The sequence below is a fragment of the Numida meleagris genome, chromosome Z, assembly GCF_002078875.1.
Source record: "Numida meleagris isolate 19003 breed g44 Domestic line chromosome Z, NumMel1.0, whole genome shotgun sequence".
Classification (NCBI taxonomy): domain Eukaryota; kingdom Metazoa; phylum Chordata; class Aves; order Galliformes; family Numididae; genus Numida; species Numida meleagris.
The window spans coordinates 45,767,339-45,792,045 of record NC_034438.1 but is presented as its reverse complement, the minus strand read 5'-3'; the positions used below and the strand labels follow the sequence as shown (position 1 = coordinate 45,792,045).

Sequence of the window (24,707 nt, the reverse complement as noted above, 5' to 3'; positions counted from 1 at the left end):
TTAAAAAAATGAAAAGAATTAAACCTAAAATAAAACTTACCACCACAACCAGGTTTGCACCAACAAATCATTATTACTCTATTACCACCTCTGGTGTAAGTTATTCTAAAGGCTAATTTCACTGTAATGCATCACTAAAACAAGAACAGCAAGGAAGTCTGCAGAAGCAGGAAGCAAGTCTAACCATATTTTTAAAAAACTCTAAACTTATGATCTCTAAAAAATCTGCCAAGAAGCTTGTTAAGATGAACTTTTCAAAATGTAACATGTTATCTAACTCACTGAAATGCAGAAAAATGCTCTGTGTCAGAGCAGGAGACTTCAACAATTACCTAAAAATAACCTTAAAATTTGAGGGACTTCAATTCTCAATCACTCAAACGAGCGATTCTGACTTTGCTGCTTTCATGCTGGCTGTGATCCAACTCAGCAAGAATGAGGATTGACTATGCAGGTCTAACTAATTTCAGAGAGAAGGAACTCACTGAACACCAACCTGTTCCGTATTCTGTAACAGGAGAGCACAGAATGACTAACAGGTGGAGCACACAGGGGTCACATGCCCTGTAGCTTTTCAGAGGTCATCTGAAACGCGTTTTACCATGTCTAAAAGGTTCCCTCTATTGGAGTAAAAACTGAGAATGGACACAGCCACAAAACTTATTTACAATTTAAAACTTTACTATTAAACCTTTGCTCTTGAAGAAGCTCTAATGAAAGAAACAATTGGACAACAGTAGCAGAGCTAACTGAAATGACACAGGAAGTTGAGCAAACTCTGTATGGGAAACAATCACACGACAATGAAGAGCCTTGGCTCTCAGACAAGAGCATGGAACTAAATTCCAACAGTCCAGAAGAAGTCCCAGCACAAAGACGAAGGGGAGAAATGCTGTTTCTATCTTCAGAGAAACCCTTCGGAAAAGCTTCTTCAGAAACTGTAGGCAGAAGCACTTCAAGAAAATAACTATTTTCTCAGAACTGCTGACCATTCTTCATGAGTTAGGAGGAACCTCACTGGCTCACAGCTTAAGACGGGTTTCTTATTATCACCTCTTCTTCAGTTTCTTCCTGCACTCTCCAATATTTACCACCATTTTCTACCTGCACTGTTTGGAGTCACTACAAACCTTCTGGGGCTACTCTGTGCCTTCTGTTCCCACTGGTTCACATCACTAGTTAGGAATGTATCTCTCTTTGCATGATCTCTGCTGGACTGGGAAAACCAGTACCATCCTTTCAGCAACACTCATCAGGAGGACAGAAGAGCTAATCCTGCTTGTTTCAGAGACTCTTCCTGAAGCTTGTCACATGCTCCTCTCCAGTACCTTCCCTCACTGTTAAGCACCTGCTTTGTGCTTTGGTCATCTTGATTTCTGCCGTAACTCCCACAGGATACCTCAAACATCACAGAATCATGCTTTTGTCTTCACATTCTGGCCTGCACTGCCACTCAGCTTAAAATCTTCACTGTTGATGAGGCAGTTTTTTTTTTACTCCACCTTCAAAGGTGTTTTATTCAGATGTTGATGGAGTTCTATGGGGAACGACTTTTTTCTGTTTCTTCAAATTACTGAATACAACCCCCAGAGGAGAAAAAAGCCATCCTTTAAGTAGGACTGTGACAAATTTCCCCAAATTTAATTCTGAAAGTAAATGGTCTAAAAGTAAGCACAGTGTACCACTATTTTGAGAAGCAGAATGGTGACCTTGGTGAGAACTGGTCTGCTACTGGGCTGTCATCTCTCTCTCTCAGTGTCTAGATGCTTACGCTGCCCAGAGCATCCATCCTAGTAAGGGTGGTGGAATTTTATCTTCTCTGCAAGTGAAAGACCACATGTACAACTGCGTTAGAGATGTTAATGGGAGACAAGCATGTGCGCAAACGATGGTGTCAAGACATGCATGTCTGCTTCTGCAGTCACAGATGAGTGTCCGAGGGACAGCTGGAAAACATGCAGTGAGTGCAAAGATGGAAATGAAAGAATACATGAGAGGAAGGCCCAAGGACATGGCTGACAGTAAAGACCACATACTGGCTCTTATTGTTCACTTCGTTGTAGTGTTACACAATGACAAAAGGAAGGGAGCTCTGTAATGGCAACAATATCGTGTGTATTTTGTCTGGAAATAGAAGATCTGCCACACTATAGCAGAAAAGCAACCTATCTGAAGTGTTGTCTTTAGAATAGATTAAAATCCTGCACTTCAGAGAAAGTAGGAACAATATACACTCAACGACATGCTGTCCATGGAAGATTAAAATCATTAATTCTCTGATGTACTTGGGCTGTGATAATCTGCAGCACAGCACACCTGACAGCAAGCAGGACTAGACAGTGTTTCAGTAAAGGTAAAAACACCTAAGTCCTGTCTGTACAGCAGCTTCCCTTGTGACAGCAGTGAAAAAAGTCAACAACTGGTTGAACTTCTATCACTGCTGACACAAAGTGAAGCACTGACTCAGTAGTAAGGTGATAAATTGTAAATGTGACATCTCTAAGTCCAGAGCAGCGAAAAGCACTGTATCCATCATGTCTCTCATTCCTACTCAACGTTTGGGCAGACACTCATTTAATGGAAGGAACAGAACAAAAAGACAGCTGGTTAGGCTAAAACCAGGTGTGGTTTGCTGCATACTGATTCATACAGGATACGTACAGAATGGATACAGTGCTACTAAAAGCAGACTACACATATCCAAAAGCTAAAGGAAGTGGGAAAAAAAGAACACAAATAAAAAATGCCAATTTGAAAAGACTGCACCAACAAAACTAGGTAAGTAACTATGTATGAAAGAACTGTAATGTTACTCAGATAATGTTAGAGAAACATACAGTGAAGAGGAAGGCTGCTGTACACCTTTCTTATAACACAGCTGCCAAAAGGCCTTCAAAATTGAGAATAAGGCTTGAAAAAAAATACTGTTTTCTTTAAATATGCATATCTTTGAAAAGAAAGGACTGGATTACCCAAGCGTGCGCTTTGGAACACAGCCCACTCTCAACTTCCTCAGCAACAGGAAAGAAGCTAAGCCAGAGGGAAGTAAATGGATAAGAGGATCCTGCACTATAAATCCTTTCTGCCTTGTCTTAGCCTACCAAAGCAACTAAAAATTACTTCTTAACAAATAAGAGGTGGTGTCTGCAGCATTCCTCAGGAGGTGCTGCCCAAGGCAAAGAGAAAACAGATTCAGAAGCAGTCCTGGATGTAGCACAGCACACTTACACTCCTAACATACAGATGGAGGGAGAGGGTGAGTGAACTAACTTTTCTGCCTTCATCATTCTAGACTTCGTAGGAAAAACTGCAGCTGAGCACCTCATACAGAATTCTACCCCTTCCTATCCCTGCTCCATTTCTTATGAGGTCCATGGCTGTCATATCTGCAAGGCACAAGAACTGAACAGTGATACGTGCCTTGTCTTCTACCAAAGGAATCGCACGTACACTAAAATGTGGAAGCAGGCTAAAGTTGTAACAACAGTTTTCATACCCCGATCGAGTTTAAAAACAAATTAAGAATTGAAAATTGAGATTGAAAACAAATAATTGTTATGTTTTTATCAGGAGCCTTTGTAATCTGTTGCAAAAGATCCCTACGCACAGGTCCTGTCATACACAGAAACCACCTATGCAGCGCTATCTCAGCAGCTCATGCTCCAGATAAGAACGGGAAGAAACTAAGTTCACCCAAATAGAATGTACTCAGATCTGTCATCTAAAAGATAATGATTATTGTAATTAAGTACAGTTGCTTGTTGCTGATTTGTCTTTTGCTCTCCTGTGCTGCCACACAGGTTCACATCAAGATGCAATTTACAAACAACCCATACTTGGCATTACAATAAATGCAGCAATGAGAATTAGAAAAACTGACAACTGCAAAGAGTTGTATTCCAGCAGCCAAGCTCTGTTGTACCTCAATTTGGTAATACAAGTATTACACTGCAGAAACTTCTTATATTCAGGTAAAACTAAGCCATTTCAAAATGCTGTCAATGCCATGCTCAGGGCAAACAGTACTGCAACATGGCGCAGACAGACCTGGTTTGCAATTGTCATTTTTGGTTCAGGAATTCAAAATGCTGCATTTACTTCTACATAAACACAGTAAAAAGCTTCTGAACATTTTATGTAAAATACGCTTGTTAGTTGTTTCTCTTTTCGGTTAACTCTTTGGTTATTGGGGTGGAGGTGATTCAAAGCTACAGAAAGGTCCCCAGATCAAAGGAAGGAATCGATTTTCCATGATGTGAGGTTTATTTGCTGTTTTTTTAACAGTACAAAGTTTCCCTGCATACACTACAGATCCTTCACTCATTTAATCTTCTCAGAAAGCCAGAATTCTCTCATTTTCAAGGCTTCAGTGGTCGGCTCCACAATGTACTCATCTCATCTCACCTGTACATGTGCTATGGGACCTCCTCACATTATTTTGCGGGAGTTCCCATTTCCAGAATCTCACCTTTGACACCTTTACACCCAGGCCACAGTAACAACCACTCAGTGCCACCAGCAGTGCTGACACTTGCTCTCTCTCAGTAGAACCCATGCTGACCTGTGAAGCACAAGCTCACAACCTAGCAGGGAACTCTCAAAGAGTAGGTGACCTGATCCAGATGTGTTCCAGGCTGTTCGCTGCTCTAACTATGCACTTCCACGCTCATACAGACATATCTACAGGGCAGGAAGGGATCAGAATCATGCTTTAAGTTGCTGCTCCTCCAAGTTAACATCACACAAAGGCTGACTATGCAGAGTGAAAACACGTATTTTCCAAAGTCTGGCAATCTTACGTTAAAACTTGGATTAAAAAAGGTACATTTTGTCAACGCGGGCTGGCACCTGCCTGAGGCCTCCCTTGACATCCGTACCACCACAAAGCTGCGGAAGAGCTGCGGCGGGCGGCAAGGGAGGGCTGGGCTCCCGCCCGGAGCGCACGGCACGACTCCGCTTGGCTCCGCCGCCCCCCTCGGCCGGGGAATAGAAAGGTGCCTCGGTCTTCGGCCTCGTGGCGCGGGAGCCGCCACAGGAAACAGCGACGGCTGCACGCTATTTTTAGAAGGAGGTCGGGGGGGGGGAATCAATAAACTCACCTAGTACACAGAGTTTGTTTTATATCCGGCGCGGTGTTTCTGGCTGCAGGCTTTCCCGTCCCCTACATAGCACAGGCGGATGAATGGCTCAAGCCCCGAAGGAGGCAGGCGGCCGTCCACCGGCCCTGCAGCCAGACAACTGCGCTGCGGGCTGTGCAGAACTCGTTCCCTCCTCACTTCTTCCAGACAAACCCCCGCCGCGGCGATGAACCGTTTGGGAGCCGCGCGCTTCCTCTGAAAAGCCCTTTTTGTTTGTGACCGTACACGTACGAGTGCATGCACTGGGGAGGAAGGGGTGAGATCCAAGCGCGATGCACGGGAGGAGTGGCCAGTCCGGCAACTCGTCCTCCCAGCGCGCCGTGACTCAGTGCCACCTTCCCGGGCCGCAGCGAAGTTCCTTCTTGCCCCGTCCCGCGCGCCCCTCCCGCTAAGCTGCAGACCTGGGGCGGTCCGTACCCCGGCCTGGGTAGCGCGGACACGCTCAGCACGCCCCTCACCGAGTGCCTTCCCGCACGTACGTCCAGTTCCGGGGGGCACTTCGCGCAGTTCTGCATTTTTGGCTATCTCTTTTTCCCATGAAGTAGCTCAGTGCCTCCTGCCCAGCCCTCCGCAGACGCTTATTTCTGCTTCATTTACAATTTGTACAGAACATCAGAAGATTCAGCAGAATGCTGCTTATATGTGAGAATTTCTGTTTTCCTGTTTCTTTTTGAAAGCTCCTTACCCACATGAACAGGAAACCTCGTGTTAATCAGCCTCCTCCCTTTTGTTCAAAAACACTGATGCTGACTGCCTGGGAAGCAAAAACAAATCCATCCTGAGTTCAAAGGCATTTCTGCATTCCAGCTGTTTCTCGGACAATGACATGTTACAGAGCCAATTTCTTTCCAGTAGCACAGCAGCGATCTGCACTTTAGAAACCCCACTACATACACAATAAAAAAAGCTTCCAGTATCTGCTTCTGGAGAACAATGCCCTTACCTTAACACACTGCTTTCTTATCTCATGAGCACTGATCAGAGTATCTCATGTCTAACAAACTTTGCAGTTTTTAGTCAGTCCGACTTAATGAAGCATTATTAGCACCTTTTACCCTTCAGTGTCTGCAGTATAGGAGAGGTCCGAGCTTCAGCCTTCCTTCCCTCCAGCACTGCTCGGGCAGCCTCCCTGCTCCCAGTCAGTACCCAGTGAACACAGGACAGCAGGACATCTCCATCAAGACTTATCTCTTATCAATAAGAGCTTTCAGGGCAACCCAAACCACAGATTATGTCTCAGTGGTACTTTGTGGACCTTCTCTGGAGACCTGAAAGCATTCCCTTTACATATCACGTTTCCAGATTGGCAAAAGATTTATTTTCAGATACTCACATTTCCAAGTAGCAACCTACAATAATAAACGTGCTTACAGCAGCAGAGGACAACATACTCTACTGTTTGATGGAAAGAGCCACAGGTTAGGAACATAGGAGAACGGAAAACCATCAATCCAATCAAAGGAAAATTGTATCTATCTATTTTTGCCATACTTGTTATCATAGAATCATAGAACCACCAAGGTTGGAAAAGACCTCCAAGATCATCCAGTCCAACCGTCCACCTATCACCAATATCTCCCCATTAAACCACTTCCCTTAGTACATCACTTTCATAAAATAATACTACATTATTTAATATAGCAAATTTAAGCATGTTATTCTGTAATTCAAGGGCCATCCAACACCTGCTAAGAAAGAGCAAAACCACACAAGAACACATTATCTTTTTTCTATATTTTGAGTTCTTAAAGAAATTGCAACAAGTTGTCATAATCATTGAAACAAACAAGCAAACAAAAAAGAAAACCATGAACACAGGATGTACACAAGAGGTATGCTGGTACCAAATCTCAGCTGAAGATGAATAAATGAACACGAATCTTCATCAGTACTCGGCCTACGGAAGCAACCACTCTGGAATCCATTCCACGGAAAATTCTGGGCTCAAGATCCCAACAACGCAGACATATTCAGGATGTTGCAGTGCAGATAGTCATGTTCCTATCTGCACGTGATACTTCCGGTATGAAAATGCATGTGCTATTTGTCACTTCTGCCAGCAAGACTTTCTACAATTGCAAGTAACTACTTGTCAGACCAATATTTTTGTCTCTTTCCCTGAGGTTTAGTACAAAAACATCACTAAGTGCTTTCTTATGGAAGGAAGCCACTCAAAAAGAGCCAGCCATTGCCAAGAGAATGCCCATCTCTTGTAAAAATCCTCACAGAAAAACTTGGGTTAATTGGCAATACTTGGCCAGAATATAAAGTTTGATCACAAGTGCGGTTTGCATATGAATGATAAAATTCAGTTTTGAGCTACTTTACTCAAGTCTGCATTCCCTAAATACATACACTTATGCTTATGGAGTTAAATGCTGGAATCATGGAATCATATAATCATAGAATGGCCTGGGTTGAAAAGGACCTCAAAGATCATCAAGTTTCAACCCTCCTGCTGAGTGCAGGGTCACCAACCACTAGCCCAGGCTGCCCAGAGCCACGTCCAGCCTGGCCTTGAACACCTCCAGGGTCGGGGCATCCACAACCCCCCTGGGCAACCTCTTCCAGTGCGTCACCACCCTCCGTGTGAATATATGAATACTTTTGAATGGATATAAGTTCCATTGATGAGCAAGTGAACTAGAGATTTGATTGAATAGTATAAAGAAAATTAAATTGAATTTCATTTCTTCAAGATTAGCATATTTTAAAAAACTGAACTATCTGACACCTTTTCTTTAAATGATGTCTGTTAGTTATCTTGAGAAACATGGAGTTTCCTTGCACAGATTGCTTTTAGAGTTCCTGGCTCTCAGCTGCCTGGAGAACGGGGAGTCAGCCCAGGCATTTTTTTTTCCTCCTGGGCACTTGTAAGCTTTTGTCATTAAGTGATTATTATTACGATTATTTATAATAAATACAATGCTATCCATGTAGTGCTTCTGCTGATCAACTAAGTCAGTGTTAAGGGCACAAGTATCTCATAGTTCATAGTTCGTAATAATTTTGCTTAGCTGCTCTGTTCCATGGCTTTTTCAGACTCTGCCTCTGCCCAAAGTGCCATACCACTATCAAGCTATGCATTTGTGCTTCATGTGAAGCTGTGCTTCCAGTTCTGTTCCTCATAATGGATAACGACATGCCTCTGTAACCCCAGGGAGATACTCTGGGTTCATCATCAAACTGCAATATTTTAAAAAGTGGTTTAGATGACATACAAGTTAACGGGAGTTACTTACTTCAGACACTTACATGCTCAAAAGCCTCGTTTTTTTGCCTTTTGTGGTAAAAATAAATAATAAAGCAACTGCAAACAACTAAATAAAGTTGCTTAAATTGTCTCCTAGTTACTCAAGAGAAAAATTCTGATATCCTCATATTTAAATGTATCCTCAAAAATTTGAGGTTCTGATCAGCAGGTTGACCTCATCAAAACACCTTAATAATAAACTGCTTTCAAAGAATCTGACCACAGGTGTGTGCTTCTGGCAGTGGTCTATCTCATCAGAAGCAATCAGTTCCCTTTCCATCAGAAAGAACTTCTGAAGAAGAATGGTAAAAAAGTCACATTTATAGTACAAATCACATTAAAAGTGAATGGTCACACAAGTGTGGGAGCTACGGCAGACCAGCCTCTGAGGCACTCACAGTTGGAAAGTATTTGATACAAGACACAGCCTTCTAACCAGTAACAATAACCCTAAAAGCTCTAAGAATTTATAACCACCCCCCCCCCCCCACTTACCCAAAATATATCTGTTTACAGCTAACAAATAAGTAAAATAGTAATAACAGAGTACTCCCTGGGCACCTTTCAGAAACGGTAATCTCAAAAACAAACTCTATAGAAAAAATTCTTCTTTTTACTTTCAGCCATTAAATCTTCCTGTTTTTCTAATGGCAAAAAAAAGAATTCTAAAGAGACTTTTAAAATCATCACTTTTCAAATCCGTATTTTTGTTGCAGAGAAACGGAATCAATACACAGCCAAATGACACCAGATATCCAGCCAAACCATATAAACAAAAACAGTGAGGGGTGTCAGGGAAAGATATGACACAAGCAATGTCTCGATACACAATTTTTCCTCTGGATAAGTTGCAACATATTCTTCACAAATAATCAAAATGGAGTGGTTTTGTACCAAAAGCCCATGTGCTCCTGAAGCAGCAGTGAAACCACCGCTCTCATTCATAACAACAACACTTAACAACTTCATCTGACCTATTTATGTTCTCACTTTTAATGGGCATAACTGATTCCAGAGAAGAGCTATGCACACCATCTGTTGGAAAGACATTCAGAAAATGCTTGGAACATATCAAAGATAACAGTGAGTTTGGTATTTGTACATTTTTCCACTAAAAATAAGCCTCCTCAGCATCTTTCTAATTAGCTTTGTTGAGAAAAATTTATGTACTATCTCAAACAAAGTATTTGTTTAGCTGAGGGAGACACTCAGACTTGTCATCTTATCCCAGACCCTGCAAAGAAGAGGAGGTAAATCTACAGCAGAGTTACTAGCATAGTAATCAATATTACATAGCAATCATCCTACCCATATAAACTCCATTTGTTTTTGTGAACCTATTTGAATTGCTGTAAATGAAAATAAGTACCCTGACAGATAAATTGAGGTAGAATGCCGAGAGCTTAGAGTGGTGCTGACTCAGACATTATTACAATGTGAGCAAAGCTCTCTCATGCATTCCAATCCTGTCCTGCTTTGAAAATCATGCCTCCTCATTCTTTCCTCACAAAGCACTGTGCCTGGAAAAACAATCATTTCCAGGAAGCAATGAACTTAAGGAGTGGAGAGCACTGCATCTCACAAATACAGCATACAGTATTACAGTAAAACTAACCAGACACAGATTCCATCTGCAGAACTAAAACTTGACCCATACTCATGTAGGCTTAAAAAACAAATAAACTTTTTCATTAAAACGTCCTATTTTGTATTTTCATATGCGTACATTTAATTAGCAGCCTCCACATATTTCTTGCATACAAACTCTGTCTGAAACCTAGTCTTTTAACTTTCTCTCGGTAACTCTCATGCAAACAAGGTTAAACTCAGGCCTTCAGATTTGGCTTAAAATTGCAGGCACAGGTGAACTCATGCCTGTAACCAGCACTTGTGAAGACAAAGGGAGAGCTGAGGATTTACCAGAACAGGTGCAGGGCTGCTTAACCACATCTCAACTGCAAAAATGTATTATTTTCAAGGATTCCAAATACATCTGATAGAGTACACCTGATCTTTTGGCCAATCCTGCCCTACACTGTGAATGACCGATGATGGAGACAGACTAAACATTTGTTTGAACACTGCCAACATAATACAAGAAGCAGTAACATTTTACTTCAGGTTGACTAATGTTTTGTTTTTAGTTCTGCATTACCTCAGCTTTCTGCCTGTCAATCAAACATGCATGACAAGTTTGACTGGTAGAATTCTTAGTTTTCTATTTCTTCTTTTCTTCTGAAGGGGCTGAGAGGAGAGTTAGGAGGGTAACTCTGCCCATTGGCAATGCTTATATGACTGTGCACTGGCATGAGCATCTCATCTCTAGGAAAAGAGCCTCTCCTACATAAACGTGCAAGTCACACATTCATGCCAAGTTCAAAAGCAGTGCAAATTCTGGAGAGCTTTAAATGGAAGCAAATACTGCATGCTCCAGTCCCAAGCCTTGTTCATTCATAAATACTTAAACTGCTTCTACATGATGGGGGAAGGCAAGTTGAAAGCAAGTTGTTAGGATGTGCAGGCAGAAAATTAGAAAGGCAAAACCCCCCTTGAACTGAACTTGCCCATCTGGGTAAAAGAGAACAAAAAAACCTTTTTACAAATATAGAGGAGAGCTAAGGAGAATCTCCATCCTTTACTGGATGTGGCGAGGAACATGACTACCGAGCATAAGGAAAAGGCTAAGGATCTTAGTGCCTTCTTTATGTCTGTCTTTAAAGTCATACCAGTTACCCTCAGGGTGCTCTACCCCCTGACCTAGAAGTCTCAGATGGGAAGCAGAAAAAACACCCCACAATTCAGGTGGAAACATTTAGAGACCAACTACTCCATCAGGATTGTTATAAGTCCCTGAGGCCGGAAGGGATCCACCCAAGGATGCTGAGGGAGCTGGCAGAGGTGATAGCCAAGCCGCTTTCCATCATCTGTCAGCGTTCCTGGTCAACCGGAGGGCTTCCAGAGGACTGGAGGCATGTTGGTGTGACTCCCATCTACAAGAAGTGTCATAAGGAGGATCCGGGGAATTACAGGCCTGTCAGCCTGACCTCGGTGCCGGAAAGGTTATGGAGCAGATTGTCTTGAGGGAGATCACACAGCTTGTGTGGGACAACCAGAGGATCAGGCCCAGCCAGCATGGGTTCATGAAATGATGGTCCTGCTTGACCACCCTGATCTCCTTCTATGATCAAGTGACCCACCTGGTGGATGAGGGAAAGGCTGTTGATGTAGTCTACCTGGACTTCAGCAAAGCCTTTGACACTGTCTCCCACAGCATTCTCCCAGAAAGCTGGCAGCCCATGATCCGGACAGGTACACTCTTTGCTGGGTAAAGAACTGGCTGGATGGCCAGGCCCAGAGAGTGGTGGTTAATGGAGCTAAATCCAGCTGGTGACCGGTCATGAGTGGTGTTCCTCAGAGGTTGGTGCTGGGGCCTGTCCTCTTCAATATCTTTACTGAAGACCTGGATGAGGGCATTGAGTGCACCCTCAGTAAGTTTGCAGATGACACCAAGCTGGCAGGAAGTGTCAATCTGCGTAGGGGTAGGAAGGCCCTACAGTGCGATCTGCACAGGCTGGATCACTGGGCTGAAGCCAATGAGATTAAGTTCAACAAGACCAAATACTGGCTGCTGCACTTTGGCTGCAGCCACCCCAGGAAATGTTACAGGCTTGGGGCAGAGTGTCTGGAAAACGGTGTAGAGGAAATGGACCTAGGAGTACTGGTTGATGCTTGGTTGAGCATGAGCCAGCAGTGTGCCCAGGTGGACAAGAAGGCCAATGGCATCCTAGCTTGTATCAGAAATAGTGTTGCCAGTAGGAGCAGAGAAGTGACCATCCCTCAGTACTTAGCACTGGCGAGGCCGCACCTTGAGTACTGTGTTCACTTTTGGGCCCCTCACTACAACAAAGACATCAAGGCCCTGGATCGTGTTCAGAAAAGGGCAACGAAGCTGGTGAGGGGTATGGAGCACAGGCCTTATGAGGAGTTGCTGAGGAAGCTGGGATTTAGTCTGGAGAAGAAGAGGCTCAGAGGAGACCTTATTGTTCTCTACAACTACCTGATGGGAGGTTGTGGTGAGGTGGGGGTTGGCCTCTTCTACTGTGTAACTAGTGACAGGACTAGAGGGAATGTCCTCAAGTTGTGCCAGGGGAGATTCAGGTTGGGCATTAGGAAATATTTCTTCCCCAAGATAGTGGTCAGGAGCTGAAACAAGCTGTGCAGGGAGGTGATGGAGTCCCTGTCCCTGGTGGTGTTCAGGGAACGTTTGGATGTTGTACTGAGGGACATGGTTTAGTAGGAAATATTGGTGATAGGTGGACAGTTGGACTGGATGATCTTAGAGGTCTTTTCCAACCTTGGTGATTCTATGATTCTTTGATCTGTCACAATTGTTCATTCTTCTATGAAACATACATAAATGTCGCAAACAGAATTGAGACACTTCTGCAAATCAATCAGAAACTTAAATTGCTGGTTAGAGATGAAACATTTAAGTACAAAGTAGCAACATTTTCCTTTCTTAACACCTAATACTAATAAATGGAGTGATATTGACATGTTCCAATAAAATACAACCACTTTTGAGTAGTTACACAGAATTAGTTACATTATTTACAGAAAGATACCTAGTTAAATGTGTGTGAAAAAGCTCAGTGTGCTCTTCTTCATGCCTGGGAAAACAGGTAGCTCTATTACACTCTGAGCCACACAAGGATGCAAGCTGATATGGGTGTGCCAGTGATAAACAAGTATGGACAGTGATTGCATGGAACAACTGGTTACATCAGAGTCACAGAATTTAAAGCCAGCAGAAATTGTGGTGATCTAATCTGACCTCCTGCAAAACACAAGCTTCATAACCCCACCTAGCAATTACCTGCCTTTGAGACAAGTTTGATACAGTAACTCATCAACACTGGTTTCGCCAGATCTGTTTTGAAACATTCACCTACAATGCTAATCCGAAGCTTGCAGCACCAGGCAGGCTCTGCACCTCCCCAGCACATTTCTTGGAGCACAGAGCAATGTCCTCTTCTGGATCCAGATATTCTTGTTGCACAAGCTACCATCTGTCCTGACAGAGCAGTCCCTTGCTAACATGCACAAAGCAGCTGAAGGAGCTCCTTTTCCAGCAGCAGGTATTTGCCTAGTGCCCAATTAAGTGCAGATACCATATTCAACGCTCAGACTCTAGGCATGGCGTTACAGGACAGGATAATGGCAATAGCTGAAATGTAATGCTGGCTGCTCTCCTGGCAGCAGTGAGGACCATGACACTACTGGGCACCAAGACCTGTACCCCACGTTACCATTACAACTCACAGAAGACACAGCTATGTGACCGAAGTGGGTTTCCACAGGCTTTCTGAGATGGTGTTCGAAGCCGTAACACCTAAATAAAAGGACGTAAGAAAAACATCTCCTGAGCTTGATTGCTTTTGGTGCAGGCAAGTAAAGTCCAAACAAACTAAAATAAACATTTTAGTAAGAATTATGTTGCAGGTGTATTATTTAGTAATAGAGGATTCTTCAATGAATTAGTTTCTCTTAACTGTTTTCTTTTACAACCTACAAGATATTAAAAGCTTTTTTTCTTCTTATTGAATTTCATACATCCCTTATATGAACAAACACAAATACTGAGAAAATTTATCCTAGAAAAACATTAGCTTTCTGGCTGCAGCCTACACATGCTCTCTGTTCATGATGCTTCCATTCACTGTTTATCGTGAATTGAAACCAAAGAAGGTAACAAAGTGGTCTACCTCAGAAATCTATCTTCAAGTTAAGTCTCTCTCCTGCTCTTTCAAGTGTAGTCATAATCAGGAGACCAAGCATTAGACAGAAAGCTTTTGCATACGGTACCTGTCTGCCTAGTCACTTCAGATGGTAAGAACCATCTCGAAGAGCTGCAGTGCTAGAAATTGCTTGGAAAGCAAAGTCAAAACAACTGTAGTATGACTAGAGTTGGAACACAACTGTAGTATGACTAGTTGGAACACTGGTTCATAGTAACTGCATCTTCTAACTCCATGCACCTTCTCCTTCTGCCTCCTTAGGTAACAACAGCTGAAAAGTCTTGCTAAGGAAGCCTGTCCTGGTATTTTCTTCTGGTGCTCAGTGAACTAATAAGGTAACCATATTCAATCCTGCTCCAGTTATCACTAACAACCACCAGCTGTCAAGTCCTAAGAGCCAAAGTATTTCTGCAAGATATGGAACAGAACCAAAATCTGCCTTTTACATTCAAATTTTTATTTTTTACTTGCGCAGATAGTCTAGACAATTAATACAGATATAAAAATGAAGATAAAATCCTCAACAAAATACAAGGGCTTTTTTCTATTCTGCTGATATTTGGGTATGGTTTTTGGCAGCTTCCATCCTGACACCCACCATGCTGAAGGACACTGCACTTCAGGTCTCTGTAGTCTGTATTCTAGAGACACTTTTGCCCAAACTCTGTCCAACACTGGACTGAATCTGTCACAACTTTCTGAAGAACATTTTCAGCATTTATCAGAGACATGATCAACTCAAGCATATTGATGGAACACAACTGCTGTATTTGTTTTTTTTTTAAGTACAGTAATCCTGAAGTGTAAACAAGAGTCAGCATAAGGCATTTTACACAGAAATACTATTAACATGCTTTTAGTTTTTATTTTAAAATAGAGAATGCACAAGAGAGCACATAATCCTTAAGCAAACATGGATGACGTGGTTTTCTGGACCAACAGGAAATATGGCTTGAAGAATTTTCCCGCAGAATGCTCTGATCACAGGTCACACTGACTTAGTTGTAAAAAGTCATTCAAGTATTCTTCTACCTACTCATTTTTTTTAATCCCATTGAGCTGTGCAGTCTCTATGCTTCCATGTTATCACACTTTTTCCTACATTTCAGGTGAGGAAGCCAGGAAAAAGCAAGGTTGCGTGTCAGTATCACCACATCAGCCACAAAACAGATGTGTTTTGGGTTCAGAAAGCTTGGCACATAAACACTCTCACAGATGATGGCTATGAAGGCTTTATTATATATTTTATATATTTTTATGTATTTTATCCTGGTGGATAAACCAGGTAGGGTGGTTTACAGTAGATGGCTACAAGGGTTTGCCTTAGCTGTTCTGGAAACAACCTTGTCTCCTCTCTATGGGGAACGTGCAATTAAAGTCATTTCTCGCTGTACCAAACAATAGAGCTGTGTGTTTTCTCTATGGTGGAAGGTGGGCAGGAGGCTCTGACTCACGCTGCCACGTAGAGCCAGGTGTTGCAGGTCTTTCCCAGCATGATCTCTCTAGCTACCTCAAGAATGGATACTTGATCCACAGCCATCCCCACTGTGGATGCATCCTTCCCAGTTTCTGGCTTTATCAGTGTACAACAATGCAAATGAGGTGGGTGAGAAGCTCAACTTACGTCCATTTGAGCCAGGTCTTCCACAGATGACAGCAACTTCAGAAAAGCAGCAGTACTGGACTAACAGACTCAGCTGTAAACACTACATCTGCCCAACAGCATGACTGAATGCTCAAAGCAAACTCTTGAATGCTTTCAGCATTTCCCCAAGGGGTTCGCATACTCTGTGTGGCGTATACCTATTTATTAAGAGGAAATCACATGGTCTACTCAATTTTAAGGTAATAAAATAGTAATTAACTACTTTTTACGCTTGCATTTTTTCAGTATCTTTCTTCCTAAACTCCTTGTACAGTTACCAAAAACCAAGATCCTGAAAGCTTCTTTCCCTTTTCAAGATCAGTTATACTCCAGTTATAGAAGCAACACCAAGGAACACTATTCTAGTCTAAATTTAAACTTAAATCAAGGTCAAAAGCACTATACAGAATTTGCCACCCCAAATTATCATTACAAAAGATTCCATTACAGATGCCCCATCTTAGAGTCACTTTCTCACTGGAGCCACAAAGCTGTTCACTTTACAGTTTTGCAAGAGAACACTCACCACTAGAGATATCTCCCCACTGATTTTCCCCTGATGTTGTCTACCTCAATACTTTTTTTCCAGAATTACTTAGGATTTCCATGCACGTGAAACAGATTTGTCTGCACATGCAATAGACATAAAACATACATACCCTGGCTCCGAACACATTTCCTCAAATGAACAGTCACATTAACTTTACGTCTGATTATTTTAATAAAAAAGCATTAACTGAAACAAGTCCCCTTCCTATCACTATTTTTCATGTGAAGTAATGACCATACATTTTGAGTTTGGAAAGTAAATGATTTTTCTAAGGCTCTTTGACATAATTAATCCCTATTGCTCTTTCCTTCCATCGTTAAGTGATGGGAAACAAGTAGGAGGAGATGGAAACGCGGTGCAATTAGAAAACTATGACCTAATTGCTATCACAGAAACATGGAGGGGTGAATCTCAAAACTAGAGCAATACAGTAGAGAGCTACACCTTTTTAGAGGAGATAGGGAAGAAGGAGCAGGTGAGCTGCCCTCTACGTTAAGAAGTGGATAGCTCAGAAGAGAGACATCCCTGGAGGTATTCAAGTTCAGGTTGCATGAGCCCTGAGTAGCCTGATTTAGTGAGTGGAACTGGATGGGCTTTAAGGTTCCTTCCAACCTAAGCCATACTATGATTCTATGAATTCTCAGTTACATCATTCCCAGCAGTGTCTAGTAAAATCTTTATGAACGGTAAAAACAGCTCCCCAGATTAATATCCATCCCAGTTAATATTTCACTATAATGTTAGACTTTTGAAAAATAAAAATAACCACAGAATCTCAGTATGGCTGAAGTTGGCAGGGTCCTCTGGGTCCTCAAGTGGGGACGTCCACAGCAGGGTGGCCAGGATCATGTCCAGGCAGCCTTTGAAGATCTCCAAGGAGACTCTACAACCTCTTCGGCAGCCTATGCCAGTGCTCCAACACCCCCACTGCACAGAAGTGCTCCTGGTGTTCAGAGAAACCTCCTGTATTTCAGTTTGCTCCAAAGCTATAAAGAAGGATGCTAATGTGATGCAGTATGATCTCCAGTGAACTATGTTCAGGCAATATCACAAAGAAATTGAAATTAAAAACTGAAATGTTGACAAGTAGTTTCTGCTTAGAGGATTTTGGCCATCATCTCACATTACAGCAGATACAGGAAATAATTCATCTTTTTCAAACTTTGTAGCTAAAAAAAATTTTCTTTTTGTTCTAATGAAAGTGACAGTGAAGCACTTGCAAGTCCAATCCATACCCCTTTTTATACCTCTATCTGTTGACTCAGAACCTGTGTCTGTTCCTCAAGAAAGTGGAAATAAACACATTTTATTGAACAAGAAAATGTCTACAGAATGAAAAATTAACGCAGAATCACATGCTAAAACAAGAAAAAATATTTGTAACTGTAAAAGGAAAAAAAGGAGAAAAAGTTAAGAAAGTTTGTTTTCACAGAAACATTATAAAAACAATTGAATGAATATAAAGAATATGGTAATTCGAGGGTAAAGATATTAAATGGAAAGTAACCCAGGTACGCAAAGACATCAGTAAGCTAAGATCAGAACAAAGATGGATGGCAGAAACAATCCAAGGCCTCCTCAAGAAAAGCAATTTAATAAACTGTAAAAGAGCATGATAAAAGTGATGGTTAAAGAGGGCAGTAAACCCCAAGTTTTTAAAATACTGACTGTTAAGAAGAAGAAAATCAAGGACTGTCTTTGTTGTTGCATAATAAAAAAATAAAGCTGTAACATTGCCAAGTTCAATTTAAAAAAAAAATGAGAAGTTCACACGAAGTGCCAATAGTCTTTGGGACCATTGCCCTGAAATGCAGTTGGTTGTGGAAGCTTACATGGATTCAAAGACTTACCAGTTCTATGAATTAAAAATCCTTCAGGAACTATTAAGCAGTACTGCCTTCTCCCAGAACAGGTCTAGATCAGAAAGTCTTGTGCTGAGCATGGTCAACAGGGCATAGCAGTATGTCACTGTCTCATTTTTAAACAAGCATCTGTTCTCAGCCGCTATCAAAAATCAGACAACGGGTAGTTGGACTTTTGTTCTAACGCATTATAGGTCTGGCTTTCACCTGTGTCTTAAGACATATATTTATCAATTTACATTTTACAGCTCCCAAAACCTCATTTTACTTATTAAAGATTTCCATTTCAACATCCAGCAGTTTGATCCCATTTTCAAAAGTATGTCTGCAGGTCCACACTCAGAGCTGAGGCAGCCCCAGAAGGAAGAAGTGCATTATAGACAGGAGACCTACACCTGCAGCTGAATTGCCACCAGCAAAACAGAAATTCCCCAGTGAGAAGAGGGAAGTGCCAGCACCTCTCCTGCTTTCTGCCTAGATTGTCTGGCTTCATGCTAGCTTGTTTGGCTGCTGCCCCAGTGTGCTAGAACAATTTATTTTACCTCACTTCCCCTCAAATCAAGGGCTGCTTGTTTTCAGTGAGATAAAAGAACTCCAGGGGAATAATGGCTGAAATTGAAAAGAATCCACAAGAGCCCTGAAAGGAAGAGAAGAGGAAAACAGAAGAAAAGTTCATTAAGAATTAGAAGCTGAGGAATGGGAGTGCATCTTGAACACAGTACAGCAGAAGAGGCAGGTGATGAGATCAATTAGCAATGTAAAAAGGAACACTTAAAGCATCCACATCGAGGTTTTATAAAGGCACCACAAGGGTTTAGCTAGCTAAATAGCACAAAAGTTATCAGAAATGGTAACCTGCGGAGGAAAAGATCACAATTTCTGGGGAGTTCAAAATCCTTGAAGTGGGGAGCATATTATCATATAGGTTTCATACATCTGGTCAGCTAGGAACACAGTGTAGGAAGGAAGAAGGAACAGGCTGCTTTTCAAAAAAACAAGTATTTGAAAGAGTGCAGAGAATCTTGTGGGAGACAAAAAACAAAAAAAGGAGAGATGAGCAGGACACATATTTCCACCCCGCTGCAGCCTCAACTACCACTTAAGTGACGGCAACAAAAGAAGCCATCTACAGGGGAGGGAGGTTTGTGCCTACAGAAGGATTTTCCTCACTGGAGTGCTAAGAATGTTACTGCTCCTTTCCACAGCCAGAACAGAAGGCAGGCTGCAAGGGAGAAGATAATCTATAAAGAACAGATTCTGCACAGAGCTTTCTCCAGAACAGCTCAGCAGCACACTCAGGTATGAAGATAGGCTAATAGGCATGGTAGGGGCAGTTTTACACCCTTCTCAAACTCCCAAGAGTTCCAATTAATGAAGCAGGCCCTTGAGATTACTACTGCTGCCATGAGGAACGTGTTCATTGTTCCCTCTTTAGGTCACTCCTCAGCAAGAGTAGTACTGTTAGAAGTAGTCCTGGAAGACAGGGCTGCCACTGAAATGTGAGACACGATTAGCGGCATGCGTCAGGACGACCTAACATAAGTAAGCTACGCAACAGCACTGCGAATCCCAGCGGTTCACACCTCTGCCTGAATTCTGCCCAAAGTGGATTAACTGAAAGCTAGATCTCAAGTCTATTAAACACACACGACCTACACAATTTCTGTTTACAAAAAAAAAAAGTTGAATTTTGTTCATGTGTTTAGCAATGCATCAGTGAAAATTTAAACACCACACAAACACTATGTCATTGAAAGAGCTGCTGCCCTGTGACAGCAGCAATGTTCAATAATGTCAAACAACAGCACTGACATGAGAACAAAAACAAAGGATCCTTGTACGGATGATCAGCAGCATGAGGCAGCAGAAGTATGAATATCTTCATTTTGATTTATTCATTTCTCTTTCCACTTCTCTTTCCACAACCAAGAAACTGACGATACCTCAGAATGACCTAAGGAAGGCAATATGTTACCAACTTTTACTCAGAAACATTTAAAATTCAGAAAAGTTCTGACCCAGAGACGCTGACAGAATCCTCTATCAGTAATACAGGTTTTCAAACAGAAACAGAAGTTCTTATGCCAAAGTTTCAAAAGGAGGAAGTAACTACAGCCCTTAAAGCTCAAGGGAGGAAAAAAAACCCTATCTCAAATTTTTGCCTATGATCTCACATGCTAACTCAGGATCACAGACATACTTTTTCACGAGCTTGATTATAACAAACACTCCAAAAGGATTTTGTGTATGAAATTTTATTGTCTGTGGATTATGGTGTTTTGAAGAAATTGATGCATAGAGACATAACAGCAAATTTTTGTTACTGGTAAGCAAGGTATTCCTTATTGGCAGAACAGGGGTAGCATTGAGATAACTCTCCAAGAACGTTTCACCAGTTGATTGTTTGTGAACAGGTTATATTTTCACATGTATTACATATTCATTACATTCCCAAATTCATTATCCTATCCACTCCCAATTATTGCTCCACAGCCTTGTCCTCCTAGCATCATGATGGTCCACTGTTGGCCCATTGTTTGTCCTTCCAGGGAGTCATTTACTTCCTCCAAACAGTCTATCTTCTAAAAGCACTCCTTTTTTCTCACATATTGCTGTGGAATGCAAGGACAACCAGACACATCTCTGCACACACAGACAAGGAAGACAAAGGGGAATGTCTTGATGCTGTCTATCACATACATACTGGGCCAATTCTGCCCAGTATGTATGTATCCTGGCTTCCTTTGATGTTGATAAATGGTAAGGACTCCACTAAACAGCCGCAGTTTTTCTGGTTTTTCCGTTGTTGTTTCTTTTGCCTTGCCAAAGCAGAACAGTCTTACAACATGGCTCCCCATCTACAATGCTGCATCACAATTATCATCCACAACATCTAAAGGCTACTGCAGCATCTGTTGCAAGCAAGCATTAACAGAATATTTTGTGTAATTATTTCTTCAAATCAACAGTACCAGCAGACAAATTACACATTTGAAAAGAATTTACTTCAAGTGCTACCATTATGATCCTTCCCTTACCACAGACAAATATATCACTTCGAAGTTTCTCAGAATATTAAGGAGCACAGAAGGCAATACCTGTTAAACACAATCTTGCCTCAATGGAGAACAATCTTGACTTCAACAAAGCCATTCCGAAACTGTAAGCTGCCAGACGACTGGGAGTACACGTCCATGCCAACACTGCCTGCCTGGGTGCAGCCATAAATCAAACACAGCAAAGAAGAAGTTTTTAGTGCAGTCACCTAGCTTTCCAACCTTCTCCCACCATCAGGAATTAGACTAACGCAGGAACAATGCACACAGCTTGCTCCTAGCTACCAATCATCCCAAGGGCACTTAAACTCACCCCCAGGGCCCTGAAACACTTACATCATGTTACTTACATCTACAGTGAGATGTACAGTTGCTCAGTGATTGGGATGTCTGCACTTCAGCCATCCAAATGGAAAGGGTGGTCCATGTGCAGATTACAAAACATAATGTGCAACAGCAGAAGAATTTTCAATATTAATAACTGAAGAACTGAATGATGAAATTTCTACCCGCATCCCAACACTGAAACATTCTGTGGAAACAGCAGCTATGTGAATTTCACTAAAATGAGGAGAGAGGGTTGGTTTTGTGTATGTTTGAAGGGCATCAGCATGTCTTTGAGATAGATGTTTTGCATTCCCAACTAACACCACAGAAGATGGCATTAATATTATTCCTTTTGTAGAATTCATATTCAAAATCTACTACCCCTCTATGACAGTACTACTCATTAAGGAGTCTCATTTGCATTCATGTACTTCATTTTAATACAAGATTAGACACACAGGGTAATCCATGAGGTTTTCCTGTTAGTGTTTAATAGATGTATTCTGTGTGTGCAATTGGCCTTCTTGTAAAATGAGAATATACCTACCATTTTGTTCTTGGGGAATGCTTTCCTTGACCTTGAATAGCAAAAGCATTTCATGCTGTACTGAATTATCGCAAAGGAAGACTAATCCCTGTTTTTCATTCTTCACCTAACTCATCCTTCTCCCTCTACTGTTCTAAACTCTATTTAGTCTGTAACAAAAAGTTTAACTGCACACTTGTATTAGTTCCTACTCCACTGTGCCTTTGTCTAGCATAGCAGCAGGCTGTTTCACTAGCACTTCTTCTACAGTAGGTAATAAAGTTACTGCAATTCTAACAGAGTGGGAAGTTTGGAAAAAACTGCTGTCTTAGGGACTTCGATCTTACACTCAGCTTCTACATAGAAGAATGCAACTTCAAGATGTTATTCCAGTAGAGGGGGAAGAACACTCAGAAACTGGTATGGTGAGCTCCAACATGACATCAGTACCTTCGCAAAGCTGCTCTCATCTGCATTGCAAATTTAAGAACTATTATCTGGTCTCTCACTGTCACTAACACAATGAAAACTACAAAATATGATGGAAACATGATACTGAGGCAAGTCTGGAGACTAACAAGGTGAAATTTTGAGAGAGATTAACAACTGATCTCTGACAGGAAGTGGCTACGGTGCTAAGGATAGATGGAATTTGTAGAGTGTGGATCACTGAACTCCTTCATTGTTTATTTAATTGGTGGTGATCAGCAGTCTTCCTGGTACACTCTGATGGCAGTTGATAAGGGTAGTAAAAAGGAAGCAGCTCCAGAATCCAACTTCTATTTTTACTCTCCCTTTGAAATGGGAAAGAACCCATTTCTCTATTTACAAACTTTCTTTTACATTTCAGTGTGACAGACTGAGCATAAAGGGATCCAGGGCAGCACACGTACTCATACTGATTGAGAAAATTCTCTTATCATATACACTTACTTTATAAAGCTTATTCAGTTGGTCTCATTTAGAAGCACATCTATACTCTGTTCTTGTGATACTGATGAGCTCTGGTGAATATATTCAAGATGATGTCCACAAGGGTATGGCCTGCATAGCCTTCAAGCCTGATCTACAAAATCCTACTCAATTTTAAACAATTTCTGAATCAATCTTCTCACAAGACCTAAAAAGGAGAAAAAACCACCACACAGTGGTAACAGTAACAGTTGTATACAGTCTATAGAAACACTAAGTGACAACAAAAGCATTCTCAAAAAACCCACAGAACGTGTTTTTAATCCAAAGGCATAGCTTTTCTTTCATAAACCCTGCTTCCCTTGGAGACAGTTGCTTTTTCTCTTATTGCCCCTTCAACATTATGTGCACAATTTTTACAGGCAAATAGACTTCATTTCAAAGAAACAAGTCTAGCCAGCAGCCTTCTGAAGTCCCCAGTGCAAAGAAAAGACATCAGCCTAGCAACTGCTGGCACTCAGGGAGGTCAGGGCAGCCAGAGACTTCTTCCTTCCTGGGAGACAATGGCTTAGCTTGGTCCTCTTCCCATGGAAGATTTCAAGCGTCAACGTAACTGTGGTCTGAAAGACTGTGGGGAACTGTCAACTAAGCAGGTTGACTTCCTCCAGTTGCGTATGCCATTTGTCAGCAGTAACACAAACATATAGAATTAAATGCCACAGGGTTCCACTGTATCTCTAAATTATGAGAGAATAAATTTGTCTTTGCTCCAAAGGCTTAACACTAAATAAATGGATTAAAAGCAACAAGTATTTACAAAATCAAAAGTTTTATTCTCTACTCCATGCATCCATTCATCTGGTTGTACTAAGGATATGAAAGTGTCTACCAGTATAGTATTTTCCTCATCTAAAATCCAATTTGTCCCTAACTCTGAAAGTCTCTGGCTTGAGAGGTTGTGAATTAGAAGCGGAGTTTTATCAGTAATCAGGAAGGTCTTAGTAATATGTTCTGTTCTAAATTTTCTTTGAGATTATTTAACCTGGTCAGCATACCTTAAAAATGTCTAAGTGACAACTGACTACAATACATCAACGCTACCCGCACTATCCTCACAAGAAACACTAGAGTCACAACAGAATCCTTTTGTCTTTTGCCTCAAAACATGCAAGGACATTTTCCTCGGGTTCCACATACATTGTTTTTAGAAAGTGGCTCACTATGGCCTAATAAGCAATGGAAATCTTCCAAACTGGGGAAAAGTGGATGGAAGTGGGTCAAAGGTTTCGGTGATTAAGCTGATGGTGAAAAATGGGAAAGATGTAGATGGGCACTCGACCACCCTAGATACCACTGAACATGCCCGAAGGGACATTAGCACGTACCTATGAGACCATGAAAATGAATGAATATGTATGCCAATGTACTGCATATGCATGTCTTAACTGTTCAAATGTAGAACATGAACTCTGAGAGAATCTAGTCGCCCGGTATGTTATCGTGAGGAGTAAAAGAATGCTGCTTTCTAACACCACATTGGAGTTAGAGAGTTTTCTTTGCAGATTTTGGATGACAGCATCAATAGGACTAGAGAACACATATTATTTTAAGGATCTTGCATTCTTCAGAAAATAAACAAA

The 24,707-nt window shown here is 41.6% G+C and overlaps 1 protein-coding gene across 6 annotated transcripts in view; it reads right to left on the bottom strand.

The window, feature by feature from the left end:
• MCC (mutated in colorectal cancers) overlaps positions 1-24,707 on the bottom strand; it is a 204,196-nt gene that overhangs the window by 90,997 nt on the left and 88,492 nt on the right. The window contains exon 1 of one of the 6 annotated variants that reach the window (XM_021380999.1): positions 5,100-5,776. The exons of the other annotated variants lie outside the window; for them this stretch is intronic. The gene's annotated coding sequence lies outside the window, so the exon portion shown is untranslated. Of the gene's footprint in view, positions 1-5,099; positions 5,777-24,707 lie in introns of those variants that run through there. 6 annotated transcript variants of the gene reach the window in all.